Source organism: Prunus avium, chromosome 5 (assembly GCF_965620075.1).
Source record: "Prunus avium chromosome 5, drPruAviu1.hap1.1, whole genome shotgun sequence".
Lineage (NCBI taxonomy): Eukaryota > Viridiplantae > Streptophyta > Magnoliopsida > Rosales > Rosaceae > Prunus > Prunus avium.
The window spans coordinates 6,949,078-6,969,522 of NC_142288.1; positions in this window are offsets into that span (position 1 = coordinate 6,949,078).

Here is a 20,445-nt window from a genome sequence, read left to right on the forward strand (position 1 = left end):
ATGGAATACACCAACCACTCCAATTAGGAACGAACTGCCGTCGAACTTGAATTGTCCAATTTCTCACACCTATTGATTTCGGATCGAGCCCCAAACTTGGGCAACATCATAATATGGTGGGAGGAGTCATTTGGTGAGTTTTGAGTGAAATCCAATCGCTAGAAGTATGGAATACACCAACCACTCCAATTAGGAACGAACTGCCGTTGAACTTGAATTGTCCAATTTCTCACACCTACTGATTTCGGATTCAGCCCCAAACTTGGGCAACATCATAATATGGTGGGAGGAGTCATTTGGTCAGTTTTGAGTGAAATCCAATTGCTAGAAGTATGGAATACACCAACCACTCCAATTAGGAAGGAACTGCCGTTGAACTTGAATTGTCCAATTTGGAACACCTACGGATTTCGGATCGAGCCCAAAACTTGGGCAACATCGTAATATGGTGGGAGGAGTCATTTGGTGAGTTTTGAGAGAAATCCAATCGCTAGAAGTATGGAATACACCAACCACTCCAATTAGGAACGAACTGCCGTTGAACTTGAATTGTCCAATTTCTCACACCTATTGATTTCGGATCGAGCCCCAAACTTGGGCAACATCATGATATGGTGGGAGGAGTCATTTGGTGAGTTTTGAGTGAAATCCAATCGCTAGAAGTATGGAATACACCAACCAATCCAATTAGGAACGAACTGCCGTTGAACTTGAATTGTCCAATTTCGAACACCTATTGATTTCGGATCGAGTCCAAAACTTGGGCAACATCATAATATGGTGGGAGGAGTCATTTGGTGAGTTTTGAGTGAAATCCAATCGCTAGAAGTGTGGAATACACCAACCACTCCAATTAGGAACGAGCTGCCGTTGCAATTGAATTGTCCAATTTCTCACACCTATTGATTTCGGATCGAGCCCAAAACTTGGGCAACATCATAATATGGTGGGAGGAGTCATTTGGTGAGTTTTGAGTGAAATCCAATCGCTAGAAATGTGGAATACACCAACCACTCCAATTAGGAACGAGCTGCCGTTGAAATTGAACTGTCCAATTTCTCACACGTATTGATTTCTGATCGATACCAAAACTTGGGCAACATCATAATGTGGTGGGAGGAGTCATTTCGTGAGTTTTGAGTGAAATCCAATCGCTAGAAGTATGGAATACACCAAACACTCCAATTAGGAACGAATTGCCGTTGAAATTGAAATGTCCAATTTCTCACACCTATTGATTTCGGATCGAGCCCAAAACTTGGGTAACACCATAATATGGTGGGAGGAGTCATTTTGTGAGTTTTGAGTTAAATCCAATCGCTAGAAATATGGAATACACCAACCAATCCAATTAGGAACGAAGTGCCGTTGAACTTGAATTGTCCAATTTCTCACACCTATTGATTTCGGATCGAGCCCAAAACTTGGGCAACATCATAATATGGTGGGAGGAGTCATTTGGTGAGTTTTGAGTGAAATCCAATTGCTAGAAGTATGGAATACACCAACCACTCCAATTAGGATCGAACTGTCGTTGAACATGAATTGTCCAATTTGGAACACCTATTGATTTCGGATCGAGCCCAAAACTTGGGCAACATCATAATATGGTGGGAGGAGTCATTTGGTGAGTTTTGAGTGAAATCCAATCGCTAGAAGTATGGAATACACCAACCACTCCAATTAGGAACGAACTGCCGTTGAACTTGAATTGTCCAATTTGGAACACCTATTGATTTCGGATCGAGCCCAAAACTTGGGCAACATCATAATATGGTGGGAGGAGTCATTTGGGTGAGTTTTGAGTGAAATCCAATTGCTAGAAGTATGGAATACACCAACCACTCCAGTTAGGAACGAACTGCCGTTGAACTTGAAATGTCCAATTTGGAACACCTATTGATTTCGGATCGAGCCCAAAACTTGGGCAACATCATAATATGGTGGGAGGAGTCATTTGGTGAGTTTTGAGTGAAATCCAATTGCTAGAAGTATGGAATACACCAACCACTCCAATTAGGATCGAACTGTCGTTGAACATGAATTGTCCAATTTGGAACACCTATTGATTTCGGATCGAGCCCAAAACCTGGGCAACGTCATAATATGGTGGGAGGAGTCATTTGGTGTGTTTTGAGTGAAATCCAATCGTTAGAAGTGTGATATACACCAAGCACTCCAATTAGGAACGAGCTGCCGTTGAAATTGAATTGTCCAATTTCTCACACCTATTGATTTCGGATCGAGCCCAAAACTTGGGCAACATCATAATTTGGTGGGAGGAGTCATTTGGTGAGTTTTGAGTGAAATCCAATCGCTAGAAGTATGGAATACACCAACCACTCCAATTAGGAACGAACTGCCGTTGAACTTGAATTGTCCAATTTGGAACACCTATTGATTTCGGATCGAGCCCAAAACTTGGGCAACATCATAATATGGTGGGAGGAGTCATTTGGTGAGTTTTGAGTGAAATCCAATCCCTAGAAGTATGGAATACACCAACCACTCCAGTTAGGAACGAACTGCCGTTGAACTTGAAATGTCCAATTTGGAACACCTATTGATTTCGGATCGAGCCCAAAACTTGGGCAACATCATAATATGGTGGGAGGAGTCATTTGGTGAGTTTTGAGAGAAATCCAATTGCTAGAAGTATGGACTACCCCAACCACTCCAATTAGGAACGAACTGTCGTTGAACTTGAATTGTCCAATTTGGAACACCTATTGATTTCGGATCGAACCCAAAACTTGGGCAACATCATAATTTGGTGGGAGGAGTCATTTGGTGAGTTTTTAGGGAAATCCAATCACTAGAAGTATGGAATACACCAACCACTCCTATTAGGAACAAACTGCCGTTGAAATTGAATTGTCCAATTTCTCACACCTATTGATTTCGGATCGAGCCCCAAACTTGGGCAACATCATAATATGGTGGGAGGGGTCATTTGATGAGTTTTGAGTGAAATCCAATCGCTAGAAATGTGGAATACACCACCCACTCCAATTAGGGACGAACTGCCGTTGAACTTGAATTGTCCAATTGCTCACACCTATTGATTTCGGATCGAGCCCAAAACTTGGGCAACCTCATAATATGGTGGGAGGAGTCATTTGGTGAGTTTTGAGTGAAATCCAATCGCTAGAAGTATGGAATACACCAACCACTCCAATTAGGAACGAACTGCCGTTGAACTAAAATTGTCCAATTTCTCACACCTATTGATTTCGGATCGAACCCCAAACTTGGGCAACATCATAATATGGCGGGAGGAGTCATTTGATGAGTTTTGAGTGAAATCCAATCGCTAGAAGTGCGGAATACACCAACCACTCCAATTAGGAACGAACTGCCGTTGAACTTGAATTGTCCAATTTCTCACACCTATTGATTTCGGATCAAGCCCAAAACTTGGACAACATCATAATTTGGTGGGAGGAGTCATTTGGTGAGTTTTGAGTGAAATCCAATCGCTAGAAGTATGGAATACACCAACCACTCCAATTAGGAACGAACTGCCGTTGAACTTGAATTGTCCAATTTCTCACACCTATTGATTTCGGATCGAGCCCAAAACTTGGACAACATCATAATTTGGTGGGAGGAGTCATTTGGTGAGTTTTGAGTGAAATCCAATGGCTAGAAGTATGGAATACACCAACCACTCCAATTAGGAACGAACTGCCGTTGAACTTGAATTGTCCAATTTCTCACACCTATTGATTTCGGATCGAGCCCAAAACTTGGACAACATCATAATTTGGTGGGAGGAGTCATTTGGTGAGTTCTGAGTGAAATCCAATCGCTAGAAGTATGGAATACACCAACCACTCCAATTAGGCACGAACTGCCGTTGAACCTGAATTGTCCAATTTCTCACACCTATTGATTTCGGATCGAGCCCAAAACTTGGACAACATCATAATTTGGTGGGAGGAGTCATTTGGTGAGTTTTGAGTGAAATCCAATCGCTAGAAGTATGGAATACACCAACCACTCCAATTAGGCACGAACTGCCGTTGAACTTGAATTCTCCAATTTCTCACACCTATTGATTTCGGATCGAGCCCAAAACTTGGACAACATCATAATTTGGTGGGAGGAGTCATTTGGTGAGTTTTGAGGGAAATCCAATCGCTAGAAGTATGGAATACACGAACCACTCCAATTAGGAACGAACTGCCGTTGAACTTGAATTGTCCAATTTCTCACACCTATTGATTTCGGATCGAGCCCAAAACTTGGACAACATCATAATTTGGTGGGAGGAGTCATTTGGTGAGTTTTGAGTGAAATCCAATCGCTAGAAGTATGGAATACACCAACCACTCCAGTTAGGAACGAACTGCCGTTGAACTTGAAATGTCCAATTTGGAACACCTATTGATTTCGGATCGAGCCCAAAACTTGGGCAACATCATAATACGGTGGGAGGAGTCATTTGGTGAGTTTTGAGTGAAATCTAATCGCTAGAAGTATGGAATACACCAACCACCCCAATTAGGAACGAACTGCCGTTAAACTTGAATTGTCCAATTTGGAACAGCTATTGATTTCGGATCGAGCCAAAAACTTGGGCAACATCATAATATAGTGGGGGGAGTCAATTGGTGAGTTTTGAGTGAAATCCAATCGCTAGACGTATGGAATACACCAACCACTCCAATTAGGAACGAACTGTCGTTGAAATTGAATTGACCAATTTCTCACATCTATTGACTTCGGATCGAGCCCAAAACTTGGGCGACATCATAATGTGGTGGGAGGAGCCATTTGGTGAGTTTTGAGTGAAATCCAATCGCTAGAACTGTGGAATACACCAACCACTCCAATTAGGAACGAACTGCCGTTGAACTTGAATTGTCCAATTTGGAACACCTATTGATTTCGGATCGAGTCCAAAACTTGGGGAACATCATTATATGGTGGGAGGAGTCATTTGGTGAGTTTTGAGTGAAATCCAATCGCTAGAAGTATGGAATACAGTAACCACTCCAATTAGGAACGAACTGCCGTTGAACTTGAATTGTCCAATTTCTCACACCAATTGATTTCGGATCAAGCCCAAAACTTGGGCAACATCATAATATGGTGGGAGGAGTCATTTGGTGAGTTTTGAGTGGAATCCAATCGCTAGAAGTACGGAATACACCAACCACTCCAATTAGGGACGAACTGTCGTTCAAATTGAATTGACCAATTTCTCACACCTATTGATTTCGGATCGAGCCCAAAACTTGGGTAACATCATAATATGGTGGGAGTAGTCATTTGGTGAGTTTTGAGTTAAATCCAATCGCTATAACTATGGAATACACCAACCACTCCAGTTAGGAACAAACTGCCGTTATACTTGAATTTTCCAATTTGGAACACCTATTGATTTCGGATCGAGCCCAAAACTTGGGCAACATCATAATATGGTGGGAGTAGTCATTTGGTGAGTTTTGAGTGAAATCCAATCGCTAGAAGTACGGAATACACCAACCACACCAATTAGGAACGAACTGCCGTTGAACTTGAATTGTCCAATTTCTCACACCTACTGATTTCGAATCGAGCAAAAAACCTGGGCAACATCACAATATGGTGGGAGGAGTCATTTGGTGAGTTTTAAGTGAAATCCAATCGCTAGAAGTATGGAATACACCAACCACTCCAATTTGGAACGAACTGCCGTTGAACTTGAATTGTCTAATTTCTCACGCCTATTGATTTCGGATCGAGCCCAAAACTTGGACAACATCATAATTTGGTGGGAGGAGTCATTTGGTGAGTTTTGAGTGAAATCCAATCGCTAGAAGTGTGGAATACACCAACCACTCCAATTAGGAACGAACTGCCGTTGAACTTGAATTGTCCAATTTGGAACACCTATTGATTTCGGATCGAGCCCAAAACTTGGGCAACAACATACTATGGTGGGAGGAGTCATTTGGTGAGTTTTGAGTGAAATCCAATCACTAGAAGTATGGAATACACCAACCACTCCAATTAGGAATGAACTGCTGTTGAACTTGAATTGTCCAATTTGGAACACCTATTGATTTCGGATCGAGCCCAAAACTTGGGCAACAACAAAATATGGTGGGAGGAGTCATTTGGTGAGTTTTGAGTGAAATCCAATCGCTAGAAGTATGGAATACACCAACCACTCCAATTAGGAACGAACTGCCGTTGAAATTGAATTGTCCAATTTCTCACACCAATTGATTTCGGATCGAGCCCAAAACTTGGGCAACATCATAATATGGTGGGAGGAGTCATTTGGTGAGTTTTGAGTGAAATCGAATCACTAGAAGTATGGAATACACCAACCACTCCAATTAGGAACGAACTGCCGTTGAATTTGAATTGTCCAATTTCTCACACCAATTGATTTCGGATCAAGCCCAAAACTTGGGCAACATCATAATGTGGTTGGAGGAGTCATTTGGTGAGTTTTGAGTGGAATCCAATCGCTAGAAGTACGGACTACACCAACCACTCCAATTAGGGACGAACTGTCGTTCAAATTGAATTGACCAATTTCTCACACCTATTGATTTCGGATCGAGCCCAAAACTTGGGCAACATCATAATATGGTGGGAGTAGTCATTTGGTGAGTTTTGAGTTAAATCCAATCGCTAGAAGTATGGAATACACCAACCACTCCAGTTAGGAACGAACTTTCGATGAAATTGAATTGACCAATTTCTCACAATTATTGATTTCGGATCGAGCCCAAAACTTGGGCAACATCATAATATGGTGGGAGTAGTCATTTAGTGAATTTTGAGTGAAATCCAATCGCTAGAAGTACGGAATACACCAACCGCTCCAGTTAGGAACGAACTGCCGTTGTACTTGAATTTTCCAATTTGGAACCCCTATTGATTTCGGATCGAGCCCAAAACTTGGGCAACATCATAATATGGTGGGAGGAGTCATTTGGTGAGTTTTGAGTGAAATCCAATCGCTAGAAGTACGGAATACACCAACCACTCCAATTAGGAACGAACTGCTGTTGAACTTGAATTGTCCAATTTCTCACACCTACTGATTTCGGATCGAGCAAAAAACCTGGGCAACTTCATAATATGGTGGGAGGAGTCATTTGGTGAGTTTTGAGAGAAATCCAATCGCTAGAAGTATGGAATACACCAACCACTCCAATTAGGAACGAACTGCCGTTGAACTTGAATTGTCCAACTTCTCACACCTATTGATTTCGGATCGAGCCCAAAACTTGGGAAACATGATAATCTGGTGGGAGGAGTCATTTGGAGAGTTTTGAGTGAAATCCAATCGCTAGAAGTATGGAATACACCAACCACTCCAATTAGGAACGAACTGCCGTTGAACTTGAATTGTCCAATTTCTCACACCTATTGATTTCGGATCGAGCCCAAAACTTGGGCAACATCATACTATGGTGGGAGGAGTCATTTGGTTAGTTTTTAGTGAAATCCAATCGCTAGAAGTTTGGAATACACCAACCACTCCAATTAGGAACGAACTGCCGTTGAACTTGAATTGTCCAATTTGGAACACCTACTGATTTCGGATCGAGCCCAAAACTTGTGCAACAACATAATATGGTGGGAGGAGTCATTTGGTGAGTTTTGAGTGAAATCCAATCCCTAGAAGTATGGAATACACCAACTCCTCCAATTTGGAACGAACTGCCGTTGAACTTGAATTGTCCAATTTGGAACAACTGTTGATTTCGGATCGAGCGCAAAACTTGGGCAACATCATAATATGGTGGGAAGAGTCATTTGGTGAGTTTTGAGTGAAATCCAATCGCTAGAAGTATGGAATACACCAACCACTCCAATTAGGAACGAACTGCCGTTGAACTTGAATTGTCCAATTTCTCACACCTATTGATTTCTGATCGAGCCCAAAACTTGGTTCAACATCATAATATGGTGGGAGGAGTCATTTGGTGTGTTTTGAGTGAAATCCAATCGCTAGAAGTATGGAATACAGCAACCACTCCTATTAGGAACGAACTGCCGTTGAACTTGAATTGTCCAATGTGGAACACCTATTGATTTCGGATCGAGCCCCAAACTTGGGCAACAACATAATATGGTGGGTGGAGTCATTTGGTGAGTTTTGAGTGAAATCCAATCGCTAGAAGTATGGAATACACCAACCACTCCTATTAGGAACGAACTGCCGTTGAACTTGAATTGTCCAATTTCTCACACCTATTGATTTCTGATCGAGCCCAAAACTTGGTTCAACATCATAATATGGTGGGAGGAGTCATTTGGTGAGTTTTGAGTGAAATCCAATCGCTAGAAGTATGGAATACACCAACCACTCCAATTAGGAACGAATTATCGTTGAAATTGAATTGACCAATTTCTCACACCTATTGATTTCGGATCGAGCCCAAAACTTGGGCAACATCATAATATGGTGGGAGGAGTCATTTGGTGAGTTTTGAGTGAAATCCAATCTCTAGAAATATGGAATACACCAACCAATCCAATTATGAACGAACTGCCGTTGAAATTGAATTGTCCAATTTGGAACACCTATTGATTTCGGAATGAGCCCAAAACTTGGGCAACATCATTACATGGTGGGAGGAGTCATTTGGTGAGTTTTGAGTGAAATCCAATCGCTAGAAGTATGGAATACACCAACCACTCCAATTAGGAACGAACTGCCGTTGAACTTGAATTGTCCAATTTCTCACACCTATTGATTTCGGATCGAGCCCAAAACTTGGGCAACATGATAATGTGGTGGGAGGAGTCATTTGGTGAGTTTTGAGAGAAATCCAATCGCTAGAAGTATGGAATTCACCAACCACTCCAATTAGGAACGAACTGCCGTTGAACTTGAATTGTCCAATTTCTCACACCTATTGATTTCGGATCGAGCCCAAAACTTGGGCAACATGATAATGTGGTGGGAGGAGTCATTTGGAGAGTTTTGAGTGAAATCCAATCGCTAGAAGTATGGAATACACCAACCACTCCAATTAGGAACGAACTGCCGTTGAACATGAATTGTCCAATTTCTCACACCTATGCATTTCGGATCGAGCCCAAAACTCGGGCAACATCATAATATGGTGGGAGGAGTCATTTGGTTAGTTTTTAGTGAAATCCAATCGCTAGAAATTTGGAATACACCAACCACTCCAATTAGGAACGAACTGCCGTTGAACTTGAATTGTCCAATTTGGAACACCTACTGATTTCGGATCGAACCCAAAACTTGGGCAACAACATAATATGGTGGGAGGAGTCATTTCGTGAGTTTTGAGTGAAATCCAATCCCTAGAAGTCTGGAATACACCAACTCCTCCAATTAGGATCGAACTGCCGTTGAACTTGAATTGTCCAATTTGGAACAACTATTGATTTCGGATCGAGCGCAAAACTTGGGCAACATCATAATATGGTGGGAAGAGTCATTTGGTGAGTTTTGAGTGAAATCCAATCGCTAGAAGTATGGAATACACCGACCACTATAGATAGGAACGAACTGCCGTTGAACTTGAATTGTCCAATTTGGAACACCTATTGATTTCAGATCGAGCCCAAAACCTGGGCCACATGATAATATGGTGGGAGGGGTCATTTGGTTAGTTTTGGGTGAAATCCAACCGCTAGAAGTATGAAATACACCAACCACTCCAATTAGGAACGAACTGCCGTTGAACTTGAAATGTCCAATTTCTCACACCTGTTGATTTCGGATCGAGCTCCAAACTTGGGCAACATCAGAATATGGTGGGAGGAGTCATTTGGTGAGTTTTGAGTGAAATCCAATCGCTAGAAGTATGGAATACAACAACCACTCCAATTAGGAACGAACTGCCGTTGAACTTGAATTGTCCAATTTCTCTCACCTATTGATTTCAGATCGATCCCCAAACTTGGGCAACATCATAATATGGTGGGAGGAGTCATTTGGTGAGTTTTGAGTGAAATCCAATCGCTAGAATTGTGGAATACACCAACCACTCCAATTAGGAACTAATTGCCGTTGAAATTCAAATGTCCAATTTCTCACACGTATTGATTTCTGATCGAGCCCAAAACTTGGGCAACATCATAATATGGTGGGAGGAGTCATTTGGTGAGTTTTGAGAGAAATCCAATCGCTAGAAGTATGGAATTCACCAACCACTCCAATTAGGAACGAACTGCCGTTGAACTTGAATTGTCCAATTTCTCACACCTATTGATTTCGGATCGAGCCCAAAACTTGGGCAACATGATAATGTGGTGGGAGGAGTCATTTGGAGAGTTTTGAGTGAAATCCAATCGCTAGAAGTATGGAATACACCAACCACTCCAATTAGGAACGAACTGCCGTTGAACATGAATTGTCCAATTTCTCACACCTATGCATTTCGGATCGAGCCCAAAACTCGGGCAACATCATAATATGGTGGGAGGAGTCATTTGGTTAGTTTTTAGTGAAATCCAATCGCTAGAAATTTGGAATACACCAACCACTCCAATTAGGAACGAACTGCCGTTGAACTTGAATTGTCCAATTTGGAACACCTACTGATTTCGGATCGAACCCAAAACTTGGGCAACAACATAATATGGTGGGAGGAGTCATTTCGTGAGTTTTGAGTGAAATCCAATCCCTAGAAGTATGGAATACACCAACTCCTCCAATTAGGATCGAACTGCCGTTGAACTTGAATTGTCCAATTTGGAACAACTATTGATTTCGGATCGAGCGCAAAACTTGGGCAACATCATAATATGGTGGGAAGAGTCATTTGGTGAGTTTTGAGTGAAATCCAATCGCTAGAAGTATGGAATACACCGACCACTATAGATAGGAACGAACTGCCGTTGAACTTGAATTGTCCAATTTGGAACACCTTTTGATTTCAGATCGAGCCCAAAACCTGGGCCACATGATAATATGGTGGGAGGGGTCATTTGGTGAGTTTTGGGTGAAATCCAACCGCTAGAAGTATGAAATACACCAACCACTCCAATTAGGAACGAACTGCCGTTGAACTTGAAATGTCCAATTTCTCACACCTGTTGATTTCGGATCGAGCTCCAAACTTGGGCAACATCAGAATATGGTGGGAGGAGTCATTTGGTGAATTTTGAGTGAAATCCGATCGCTAGAAGTATGGAATACACCAACCACTCCAATTAGGAACGAACTGCCGTTGAACTTGAATTGTCCAATTTGGAACACCTATTGATTTCGGATTGAGCCCAAAACTTGGGAAACATCATAACATGGTGGGAGGAGTCATTTGGTGAGTTTTGAGTGAAATCCAATCGCTAGAATTGTGGAATACACCAACCACTCCAATTAGGAACGAACTTCCGTTGAACTTGAATTGTCTAATTTCTCACACCTATTGATTTCGGATCGAGCCCAAAACTTGGGCAACATCATAATATGGCGGGAGGAATCATTTGGTGAATTTTGAGTGAAATCCAATCGCTAGAAGTATGGAATACACCAACCACTCCAATTAGGAACGAACTTCCGTTGAACTTGAATTGTCCAATTTCTCACACCTATTGATTTCGGATCGAGCCCAAAACTTGGGCAACATTATAATATGGTCGGAGGAGTCATTTGGTGAATTTTGAGTGAAATCCAATCGCTAGAAGTGTGGAATACACCAACCACTCCAATTAGGAACGAACTGCCGTTGAACTTGAATTGTCCAATTTCGAACACCTATTGATTTCGGATCGAGCCCAAAACTAGGGCAACATCATAATATGGTGGGAGTAGTCATTTGGTGAGTTTTGAGTGAAATCCAATCGCTAGAAGTATGGAATAAACCAACCACTCCAATTAGGAACGAACTGCCTTTGAACTTGGATTGTCCAATATCTTACACCTATTGATTTCGGATCGAGCCCAAAACGCGGGCAACATCATAATATGGTGGGTGGAGATATTTGGTGTGTTTTGAGTGAAATCCAATCGCTAGAACTATGAATTACCCCAACCCCTCCAATTAGGAACGAACTGTCGTTGAAATTGAATTGACCAATTTCTCACACCTATTGATTTCGGATCGAGCCCAAAACTTGGGCAACATCATAATATGGCGGGAGGAATCATTTGGTGAATTTTGAGTGAAATCCAATCGCTAGAAGTATGGAATACACCAACCACTCCAATTAGGAACGAACTTCCGTTGAACTTGAATTGTCCAATTTCTCACACCTATTGATTTCGGATCGAGCCCAAAACTTGGGCAACATCATAATATGGTCGGAGGAGTCATTTGGTGAATTTTGAGTGAAATCCAATCGCTAGAAGTGTGGAATACACCAACCACTCCAATTAGGAACGAACTGCCGTTGAACTTGAATTGTCCAATTTCGAACACCTATTGATTTCGGATCGAGCCCAAAACTAGGGCAACATCATAATATGGTGGGAGTAGTCATTTGGTGAGTTTTGAGTGAAATCCAATCGCTAGAAGTATGGAATAAACCAACCACTCCAATTAGGAACGAACTGCCTTTGAACTTGGATTGTCCAATATCTTACACCTATTGATTTCGGATCGAGCCCAAAACGCGGGCAACATCATAATATGGTGGGTGGAGATATTTGGTGTGTTTTGAGTGAAATCCAATCGCTAGAACTATGAATTACCCCAACCCCTCCAATTAGGAACGAACTGCCGTTGAACTTGAATTGTCCAATTTGGAACACCTATTGATTTCAGATCGAGCCCAAAACCTGGGCCACATGATAATATGGTGGGAGGGGTCATTTGGTTAGTTTTGGGTGAAATCCAACCGCTAGAAGTATGAAATACACCAACCACTCCAATTAGGAACGAACTGCCGTTGAACTTGAAATGTCCAATTTCTCACACCTGTTGATTTCGGATCGAGCTCCAAACTTGGGCAACATCAGAATATGGTGGGAGGAGTCCTTTGGTGAGTTTTGAGTGAAATCCAATCGCTAGAAGTATGGAATACAACAACCACTCCAATTAGGAACGAACTGCCGTTGAACTTGAATTGTCCAATTTCTCTCACCTATTGATTTCAGATCGATCCCCAAACTTGGGCAACATCATAATATGGTGGGAGGAGTCATTTGGTGAGTTTTGAGTGAAATCCAATCGCTAGAATTGTGGAATACACCAACCACTCCAATTAGGAACTAATTGCCGTTGAAATTCAAATGTCCAATTTCTCACACGTATTGATTTCTGATCGAGCCCAAAACTTGGGCAACATCATAATATGGTGGGAGGAGTCATTTGGTGAGTTTTGAGAGAAATCCAATCGCTAGAAGTATGGAATTCACCAACCACTCCAATTAGGAACGAACTGCCGTTGAACTTGAATTGTCCAATTTCTCACACCTATTGATTTCGGATCGAGCCCAAAACTTGGGCAACATGATAATGTGGTGGGAGGAGTCATTTGGAGAGTTTTGAGTGAAATCCAATCGCTAGAAGTATGGAATACACCAACCACTCCAATTAGGAACGAACTGCCGTTGAACATGAATTGTCCAATTTCTCACACCTATGCATTTCGGATCGAGCCCAAAACTCGGGCAACATCATAATATGGTGGGAGGAGTCATTTGGTTAGTTTTTAGTGAAATCCAATCGCTAGAAATTTGGAATACACCAACCACTCCAATTAGGAACGAACTGCCGTTGAACTTGAATTGTCCAATTTGGAACACCTACTGATTTCGGATCGAACCCAAAACTTGGGCAACAACATAATATGGTGGGAGGAGTCATTTCGTGAGTTTTGAGTGAAATCCAATCCCTAGAAGTATGGAATACACCAACTCCTCCAATTAGGATCGAACTGCCGTTGAACTTGAATTGTCCAATTTGGAACAACTATTGATTTCGGATCGAGCGCAAAACTTGGGCAACATCATAATATGGTGGGAAGAGTCATTTGGTGAGTTTTGAGTGAAATCCAATCGCTAGAAGTATGGAATACACCGACCACTATAGATAGGAACGAACTGCCGTTGAACTTGAATTGTCCAATTTGGAACACCTATTGATTTCAGATCGAGCCCAAAACCTGGGCCACATGATAATATGGTGGGAGGGGTCATTTGGTGAGTTTTGGGTGAAATCCAACCGCTAGAAGTATGAAATACACCAACCACTCCAATTAGGAACGAACTGCCGTTGAACTTGAAATGTCCAATTTCTCACACCTGTTGATTTCGGATCGAGCTCCAAACTTGGGCAACATCAGAATATGGTGGGAGGAGTCATTTGGTGAATTTTGAGTGAAATCCGATCGCTAGAAGTATGGAATACACCAACCACTCCAATTAGGAACGAACTGCCGTTGAACTTGAATTGTCCAATTTGGAACACCTATTGATTTCGGATTGAGCCCAAAACTTGGGAAACATCATAACATGGTGGGAGGAGTCATTTGGTGAGTTTTGAGTGAAATCCAATCGCTAGAATTGTGGAATACACCAACCACTCCAATTAGGAACGAACTTCCGTTGAACTTGAATTGTCTAATTTCTCACACCTATTGATTTCGGATCGAGCCCAAAACTTGGGCAACATCATAATATGGCGGGAGGAATCATTTGGTGAATTTTGAGTGAAATCCAATCGCTAGAAGTATGGAATACACCAACCACTCCAATTAGGAACGAACTTCCGTTGAACTTGAATTGTCCAATTTCTCACACCTATTGATTTCGGATCGATCCCAAAACTTGGGCAACATCATAATATGGTCGGAGGAGTCATTTGGTGAATTTTGAGTGAAATCCAATCGCTAGAAGTGTGGAATACACCAACCACTCCAATTAGGAACGAACTGCCGTTGAACTTGAATTGTCCAATTTCGAACACCTATTGATTTCGGATCGAGCCCAAAACTAGGGCAACATCATAATATGGTGGGAGTAGTCATTTGGTGCGTTTTGAGTGAAATCCAATCGCTAGAAGTATGGAATAAACCAACCACTCCAATTAGGAACGAACTGCCTTTGAACTTGGATTGTCCAATATCTTACACCTATTGATTTCGGATCGAGCCCAAAACGCGGGCAACATCATAATATGGTGGGTGGAGATATTTGGTGTGTTTTGAGTGAAATCCAATCGCTAGAACTATGAATTACCCCAACCCCTCCAATTAGGAACGAACTGTCGTTGAAATTGAATTGACCAATTTCTCACACCTATTGATTTCGGATCGAGGCCAAAACATGGGCAACATCATAATATGGTGGGAGGAGTCATTTGGTGAGTTTTGAGTGAAATCCAATCGCTAGAAGTATGGAATACACCAACCACTATAGTTAGGAACGAACTGCCGTTGAACTTGAATTGTCCAATTTCGAACACCTATTGATTTCGGATCGAGCCCAAAACATGGGCAACATCATAATGTGGTGGGAGGAGTCATTTGGTGTGTTTTGAGTGAAACCAATCGCTAGAAGTATGGAATACACCAACCACTCCAGTTAGGAACGAACTGCCGTTGAACTTGAATTGTCCAATTTGGAACACCTATTGATTTCGGATCGAGCCCAAAACTTGGGCAACAACATAATATGGTGGGAGGAGTCATTTGGTGTGTTTTGAGTGAAATCCAATCGCTAGAAGTATGGAATACACCAACCACTCCAGTTAGGAACGAACTGCCGTTGAACTTGAATTGTCCAATTTCTAACACCTATTGATTTCGGATCGAGCCCAAAACTTGGTCAACATCATAACATGGTGGGAGGAGTCATTTGGTGAGTTTTGAGTGAAATCCAATCGCTAGAAGTATGGAATACACCAACCACTCCAATTAGGAACGAACTGCCGTTGAAGTTGAATTGTCCAATTTCTCACTCCTATTGATTTCGGATCGAGCCCAAAACTTGGGCAACAACATAATATGGTGGGAGGAGTCATTTGGTGAGTTTTGAGTGAAATCCAATCGCTAGAAGTATGGAATACACCAACCACTATAGTTAGGAACGAACTGCCGTTGAACTTGAATTTTCCAATTTCGAACACCTATTGATTTCGGATCGATCCCAAAACTTGGGCAACATCATAATATGGTGGGAGGAGTCATTTGGTTAGTTTTGAGTGAAATCCAATCGCTAGAAGTATGGAATACACCAACCACTCCAATTAGGAACGAAATGCCGTTGAACTTGAATTGTCCAATTTCTCACACCTATTGATTTCGGATCGAGCCCAAAACTTGGTCAACATCATAACATGGTGGGAGGAGTCATTTGGTGAGTTTTGAGTGAAATCCAATCGCAAGAAGTATGGAATACACCAACCACTCCAATTAGGAACGAACTGCCGTTGAACTTGAATTGTCCAATTTCTCACACCTATTGTTTCCGATTGAACCCAAAACTTATGCAACTTGATAATACGGTGGGAGGAGTCATTTGGTGAGTTTTGAGTGAAATCCAATTGCTAGAAGTATGGAATACACCAACCACTCCAATTAGGAACGAACTGCCGTGGAACTTGAATTGTCCAATTTCTCGCACCTATTGATTTCGGATCGAGCCCAAAACTTGGGCAACATCATAATATGGTGGGAGGAGTCACTTGGTGAGTTTTGAGTGAAATCCAATCGCTAGAACTATGGAATACACCAACCACTCCAATTAGGAACGAACTGCCGTTGAACTTGAATTGTCCAATTTGGAACACCTATTGATTTCGGATCGAGCCCAAAACTTGGGCAACATGATAATATGGTGGGAGGAGTCATTTGGTGAGTTTTGAGTGAAATCCAATCGCTAGAAGTATGGAATACACCAACCACTCCAATTAGGAACGAACTGCCGTTGAACTTGAATTGTCCAATTTCTCACACCTATTGATTTCGGATCGAGCACAAAACTTGGGCAACATCATAACATGGTGGGAGGAGTCATTTGGTGAGTTTTGAGTGAAATCCAATCGCAAGAAGTATGGAATACACCAACCACTCCAATTAGGAACGAACTGCCGTTGAACTTGAATTGTCCAATTTCTCACCCCAATTGTTTCCGATTGAGCCCAAAACTTGTGCAACATGATAATATGGTGGGAGGAGTCATTTGGTGAGTTTTGAGTGAAATCCAATCGCTAGAAGTATGGAATACACCAACCACTCCAATTAGGAACGAACTGCCGCGGAACTTGAATTGTCCAATTTCTCACACCTGTTGATTTCGGATCGAGCTCCAAACTTGGGCAACATCATAATATGGTGGGAGGAGTCATTTGGTGAGTTTTGAGTGAAATCCAATCGCTAGAAGTATGGAATACACCAACCACTCCAATTAGGAACGAACTGCCGTTGAACATGAATTGTCCAATTTGGAACACCTATTGATTTCGGATCGAGCCCAAAACTTGGGCAACATGATAATATGGTGGGAGGAGTCATTTGGTGAGTTTTGAGTGAAATCCAATCGCTAGAAGTATGGAATACACCAACCACTCCAATTAGGAACGAACTGCCGTTGAACATGAATTGTCCTATTTCTCACACCTATTGATTTCTGATCGAGCCCAAAACTTGGGCAACATCATAATATGGTGGGAGGAGTCATTTGGTGAGTTTTGAGAGAAATCCAATCACTAGAAGTATGGAATACACCAACCACTCCAATTAGGAACGAACTGCCGTTGGACTTGAATTGTCCAATTTCTCACGCCTATTGATTTCTGATCGAGCCCAAAACTTGGGCAACATCATAATATGGTGGGAGGAGTCATTTGGTGAGTTTTGAGTGAAATCCAATCGCTAGACGTATGGAATACACCAACCACTCCAATTAGGAAAGAACTGTCGATGAAATTGAATTGACCAATTTCTCGCACCTATTGATTTCGGATCGAGCCCAAAACTTGGGCAACATCATAATATGGTGTGGGGAGTCATTTGGTTAGTTTTGAGAAAAATCCAATCGCTAGAAGTATGGAATACACCAACCACTCCAGTTAGGAACGAACTGCCGTTGAACTTGAATTGTCCAATTTGGAACCCCTATTGATTTCGGATCGATCCCAAAACTTGGGCAACATCATAATATCTTGGGAGGAGTCATTTGGTGAGTTTTGAGTGAAATCCAATCGCTAGAAGTATGGAATACACCAACCACTCCAATTAGGAAAGAACTGTCGTTGAAATTGAATTGACCAATTTCTCACACCTATTGAATTTGGATCGAGCCCAAAACTTGGGCAACATCATAATATGGTGGGAGGAGTCATTTGGTGGGTTTTGAGTGAAATCCAATCGCTAGAAGTTTGGAATACACCAACCACTCCAATTAGGAACGAACTGCAGTTGAACTTGAATTGTCCAATTTGGAACACCTATTGATTTCGGATCAAGCCCAAAACTTGGGCAACATCATTATATGGTGGGAGGAGTCATTTGGTGAGTTTTGAGTGCAATCCAATCGCTAGAAGTATGGAATACACCAACCACTCCAGTTAGGAACGAACTGCCGTTGAACTTGAATTGTCCAATTTGGAACACCTTTTGATTTCGGATCGAGCCCAAAACTTGGACAACAACATTATATGGTGGGAGTAGGCATTTGGGGAGTTTTGAGTGAAATCCAATCGCTAGAAGTATGGAATCCACCAACCACTCCAATTAGGAACGAACTGCCGTTGAACTTGAATTGTCCAATTTGGAACACCTTTTGATTTCGGATCGAGCCCAAAACTTGGGCAACAACATTATATGGTGGGAGTAGGCATTTGGGGAGTTTTGAGTGAAATCCAATCGCTAGAAGTATGGAATACACCAACCTCTCCAATTAGGAACGAACTGCCGTTGAACTTGAATTGCCCAATTTCTCACACCTATTGATTTCGGATCGAGCCCCAAACTTGGGCAACATCATAATATGGTGGGAGGAGTCATTTGGTGAGTTTTGAGTGAAATCCAATCGCTAGAAGTATGGAATCCACCAACCACTCCAATTAGGAACGAACTGCCGTTGAACTTGAATTGTCCAATTTCTCACACCTATTGATTTCGGATCGAGCCTAAAACTTGGGCAACATGATAATATGGTGGGAGGAGTCATTTGGTGAGTTTTGAGTGAAATCCAATCGCTAGAAGTATGGAATACACCAACCTCTCCAATTAGGAACGAACTGCAGTTGAACTTGAATTGTCCAATTTCTCTCACCTATTGATTTCGGATCGAACCCCAAACTTGGGCAACATCATAATATGGTGGGAGGAGTCATTTGGTGAGTTTTGAGTGAAATCCAATCGCTAGAAGTATGGAATACACCAACCAATCTAATTAGGAACGAACTGCCGTTGAACTTGAATTGTCCAATTTGGAACACCTAATGATTTCGGATCGAGCCCAAAACTTGGGCAACATCATTATATGGTGGGAGGAGTCATTTGGTGAGTTTTGAGTGAAATCCAATCGCTAAAAGTATGGAATACACCAACCACTCCAATTAGGAACGAACTGCCGTTGAACTTGAATTGTCCAATTTCTCACACCTATTGATTTCGGATCGGGCCCCAAACTTGGGCAACATCATAATATGGTGGGAGGAGTCATTTGGTGAGTTTTGAGAGAAATCCAATCGCTAGAAGTATGGAATACTCCAACCATTCCAATTGGGAACGAACTGCCGTTGAACTTGAATTGTCCAATTTGGAACACCGATTGATTTCGGATCGAGACCAAAACATGGGCGACATCATAATATGGTGGGAGGAGTCATTTGGTGAGTTTTGAGTGAAATCCAATCGCTAGAAGTATGGAATACACCAACCAATCCAATTACGAACGAACTGCCGTTGAACTTGAATTGTCCAATTTGGAACACCTAATGATTTCGGATCGAGCCCAAAACTTGGGCAACATCATTATATGGTGGGAGGAGTCATTTGGTGAGTTTTGAGTGAAATCCAATCGCTAGAAGCATGGAATACTCCAACCTCTCCAATTAGGAACGAACTGCAGTTGAACTTGAATTGTCCAATTTCTCAAACCTATTGATTTCGGATCGAGCCCCAAACTTGGGCAACATCATAATATAGTGGGGGGAGCCATTTGGTGAGTTTTGAGTGAAATCCAATCGCTAGAAGTATGGAATACACCAACCAATCCAATTCGGAATGAACTGCCGTTGAACTTGAATTGTCCAACTTGGAACACCTGTTGATTTCGGATCGAGCCCCAAACTTGGGCAACATCATAATATGGTGGGAGGAGTCATTTGGTGAGTTTTGAGTGAAATCCAATCGCTAGAAGTATGGAATACACCAACCACTCCAAGTAGGAACGAACTGCCGTCGAACTTGAATATTCCAATTTCTCACACCTATTGATTTCGGATCGAGCCCAAAACTTGGGCAACATGATAATATCGTGGGAGGAGTCATTTGGTGATTTTTGAGTGAAATCCAATCGCTAGAAGTACGGAATACACCAACCACTCCAACTAG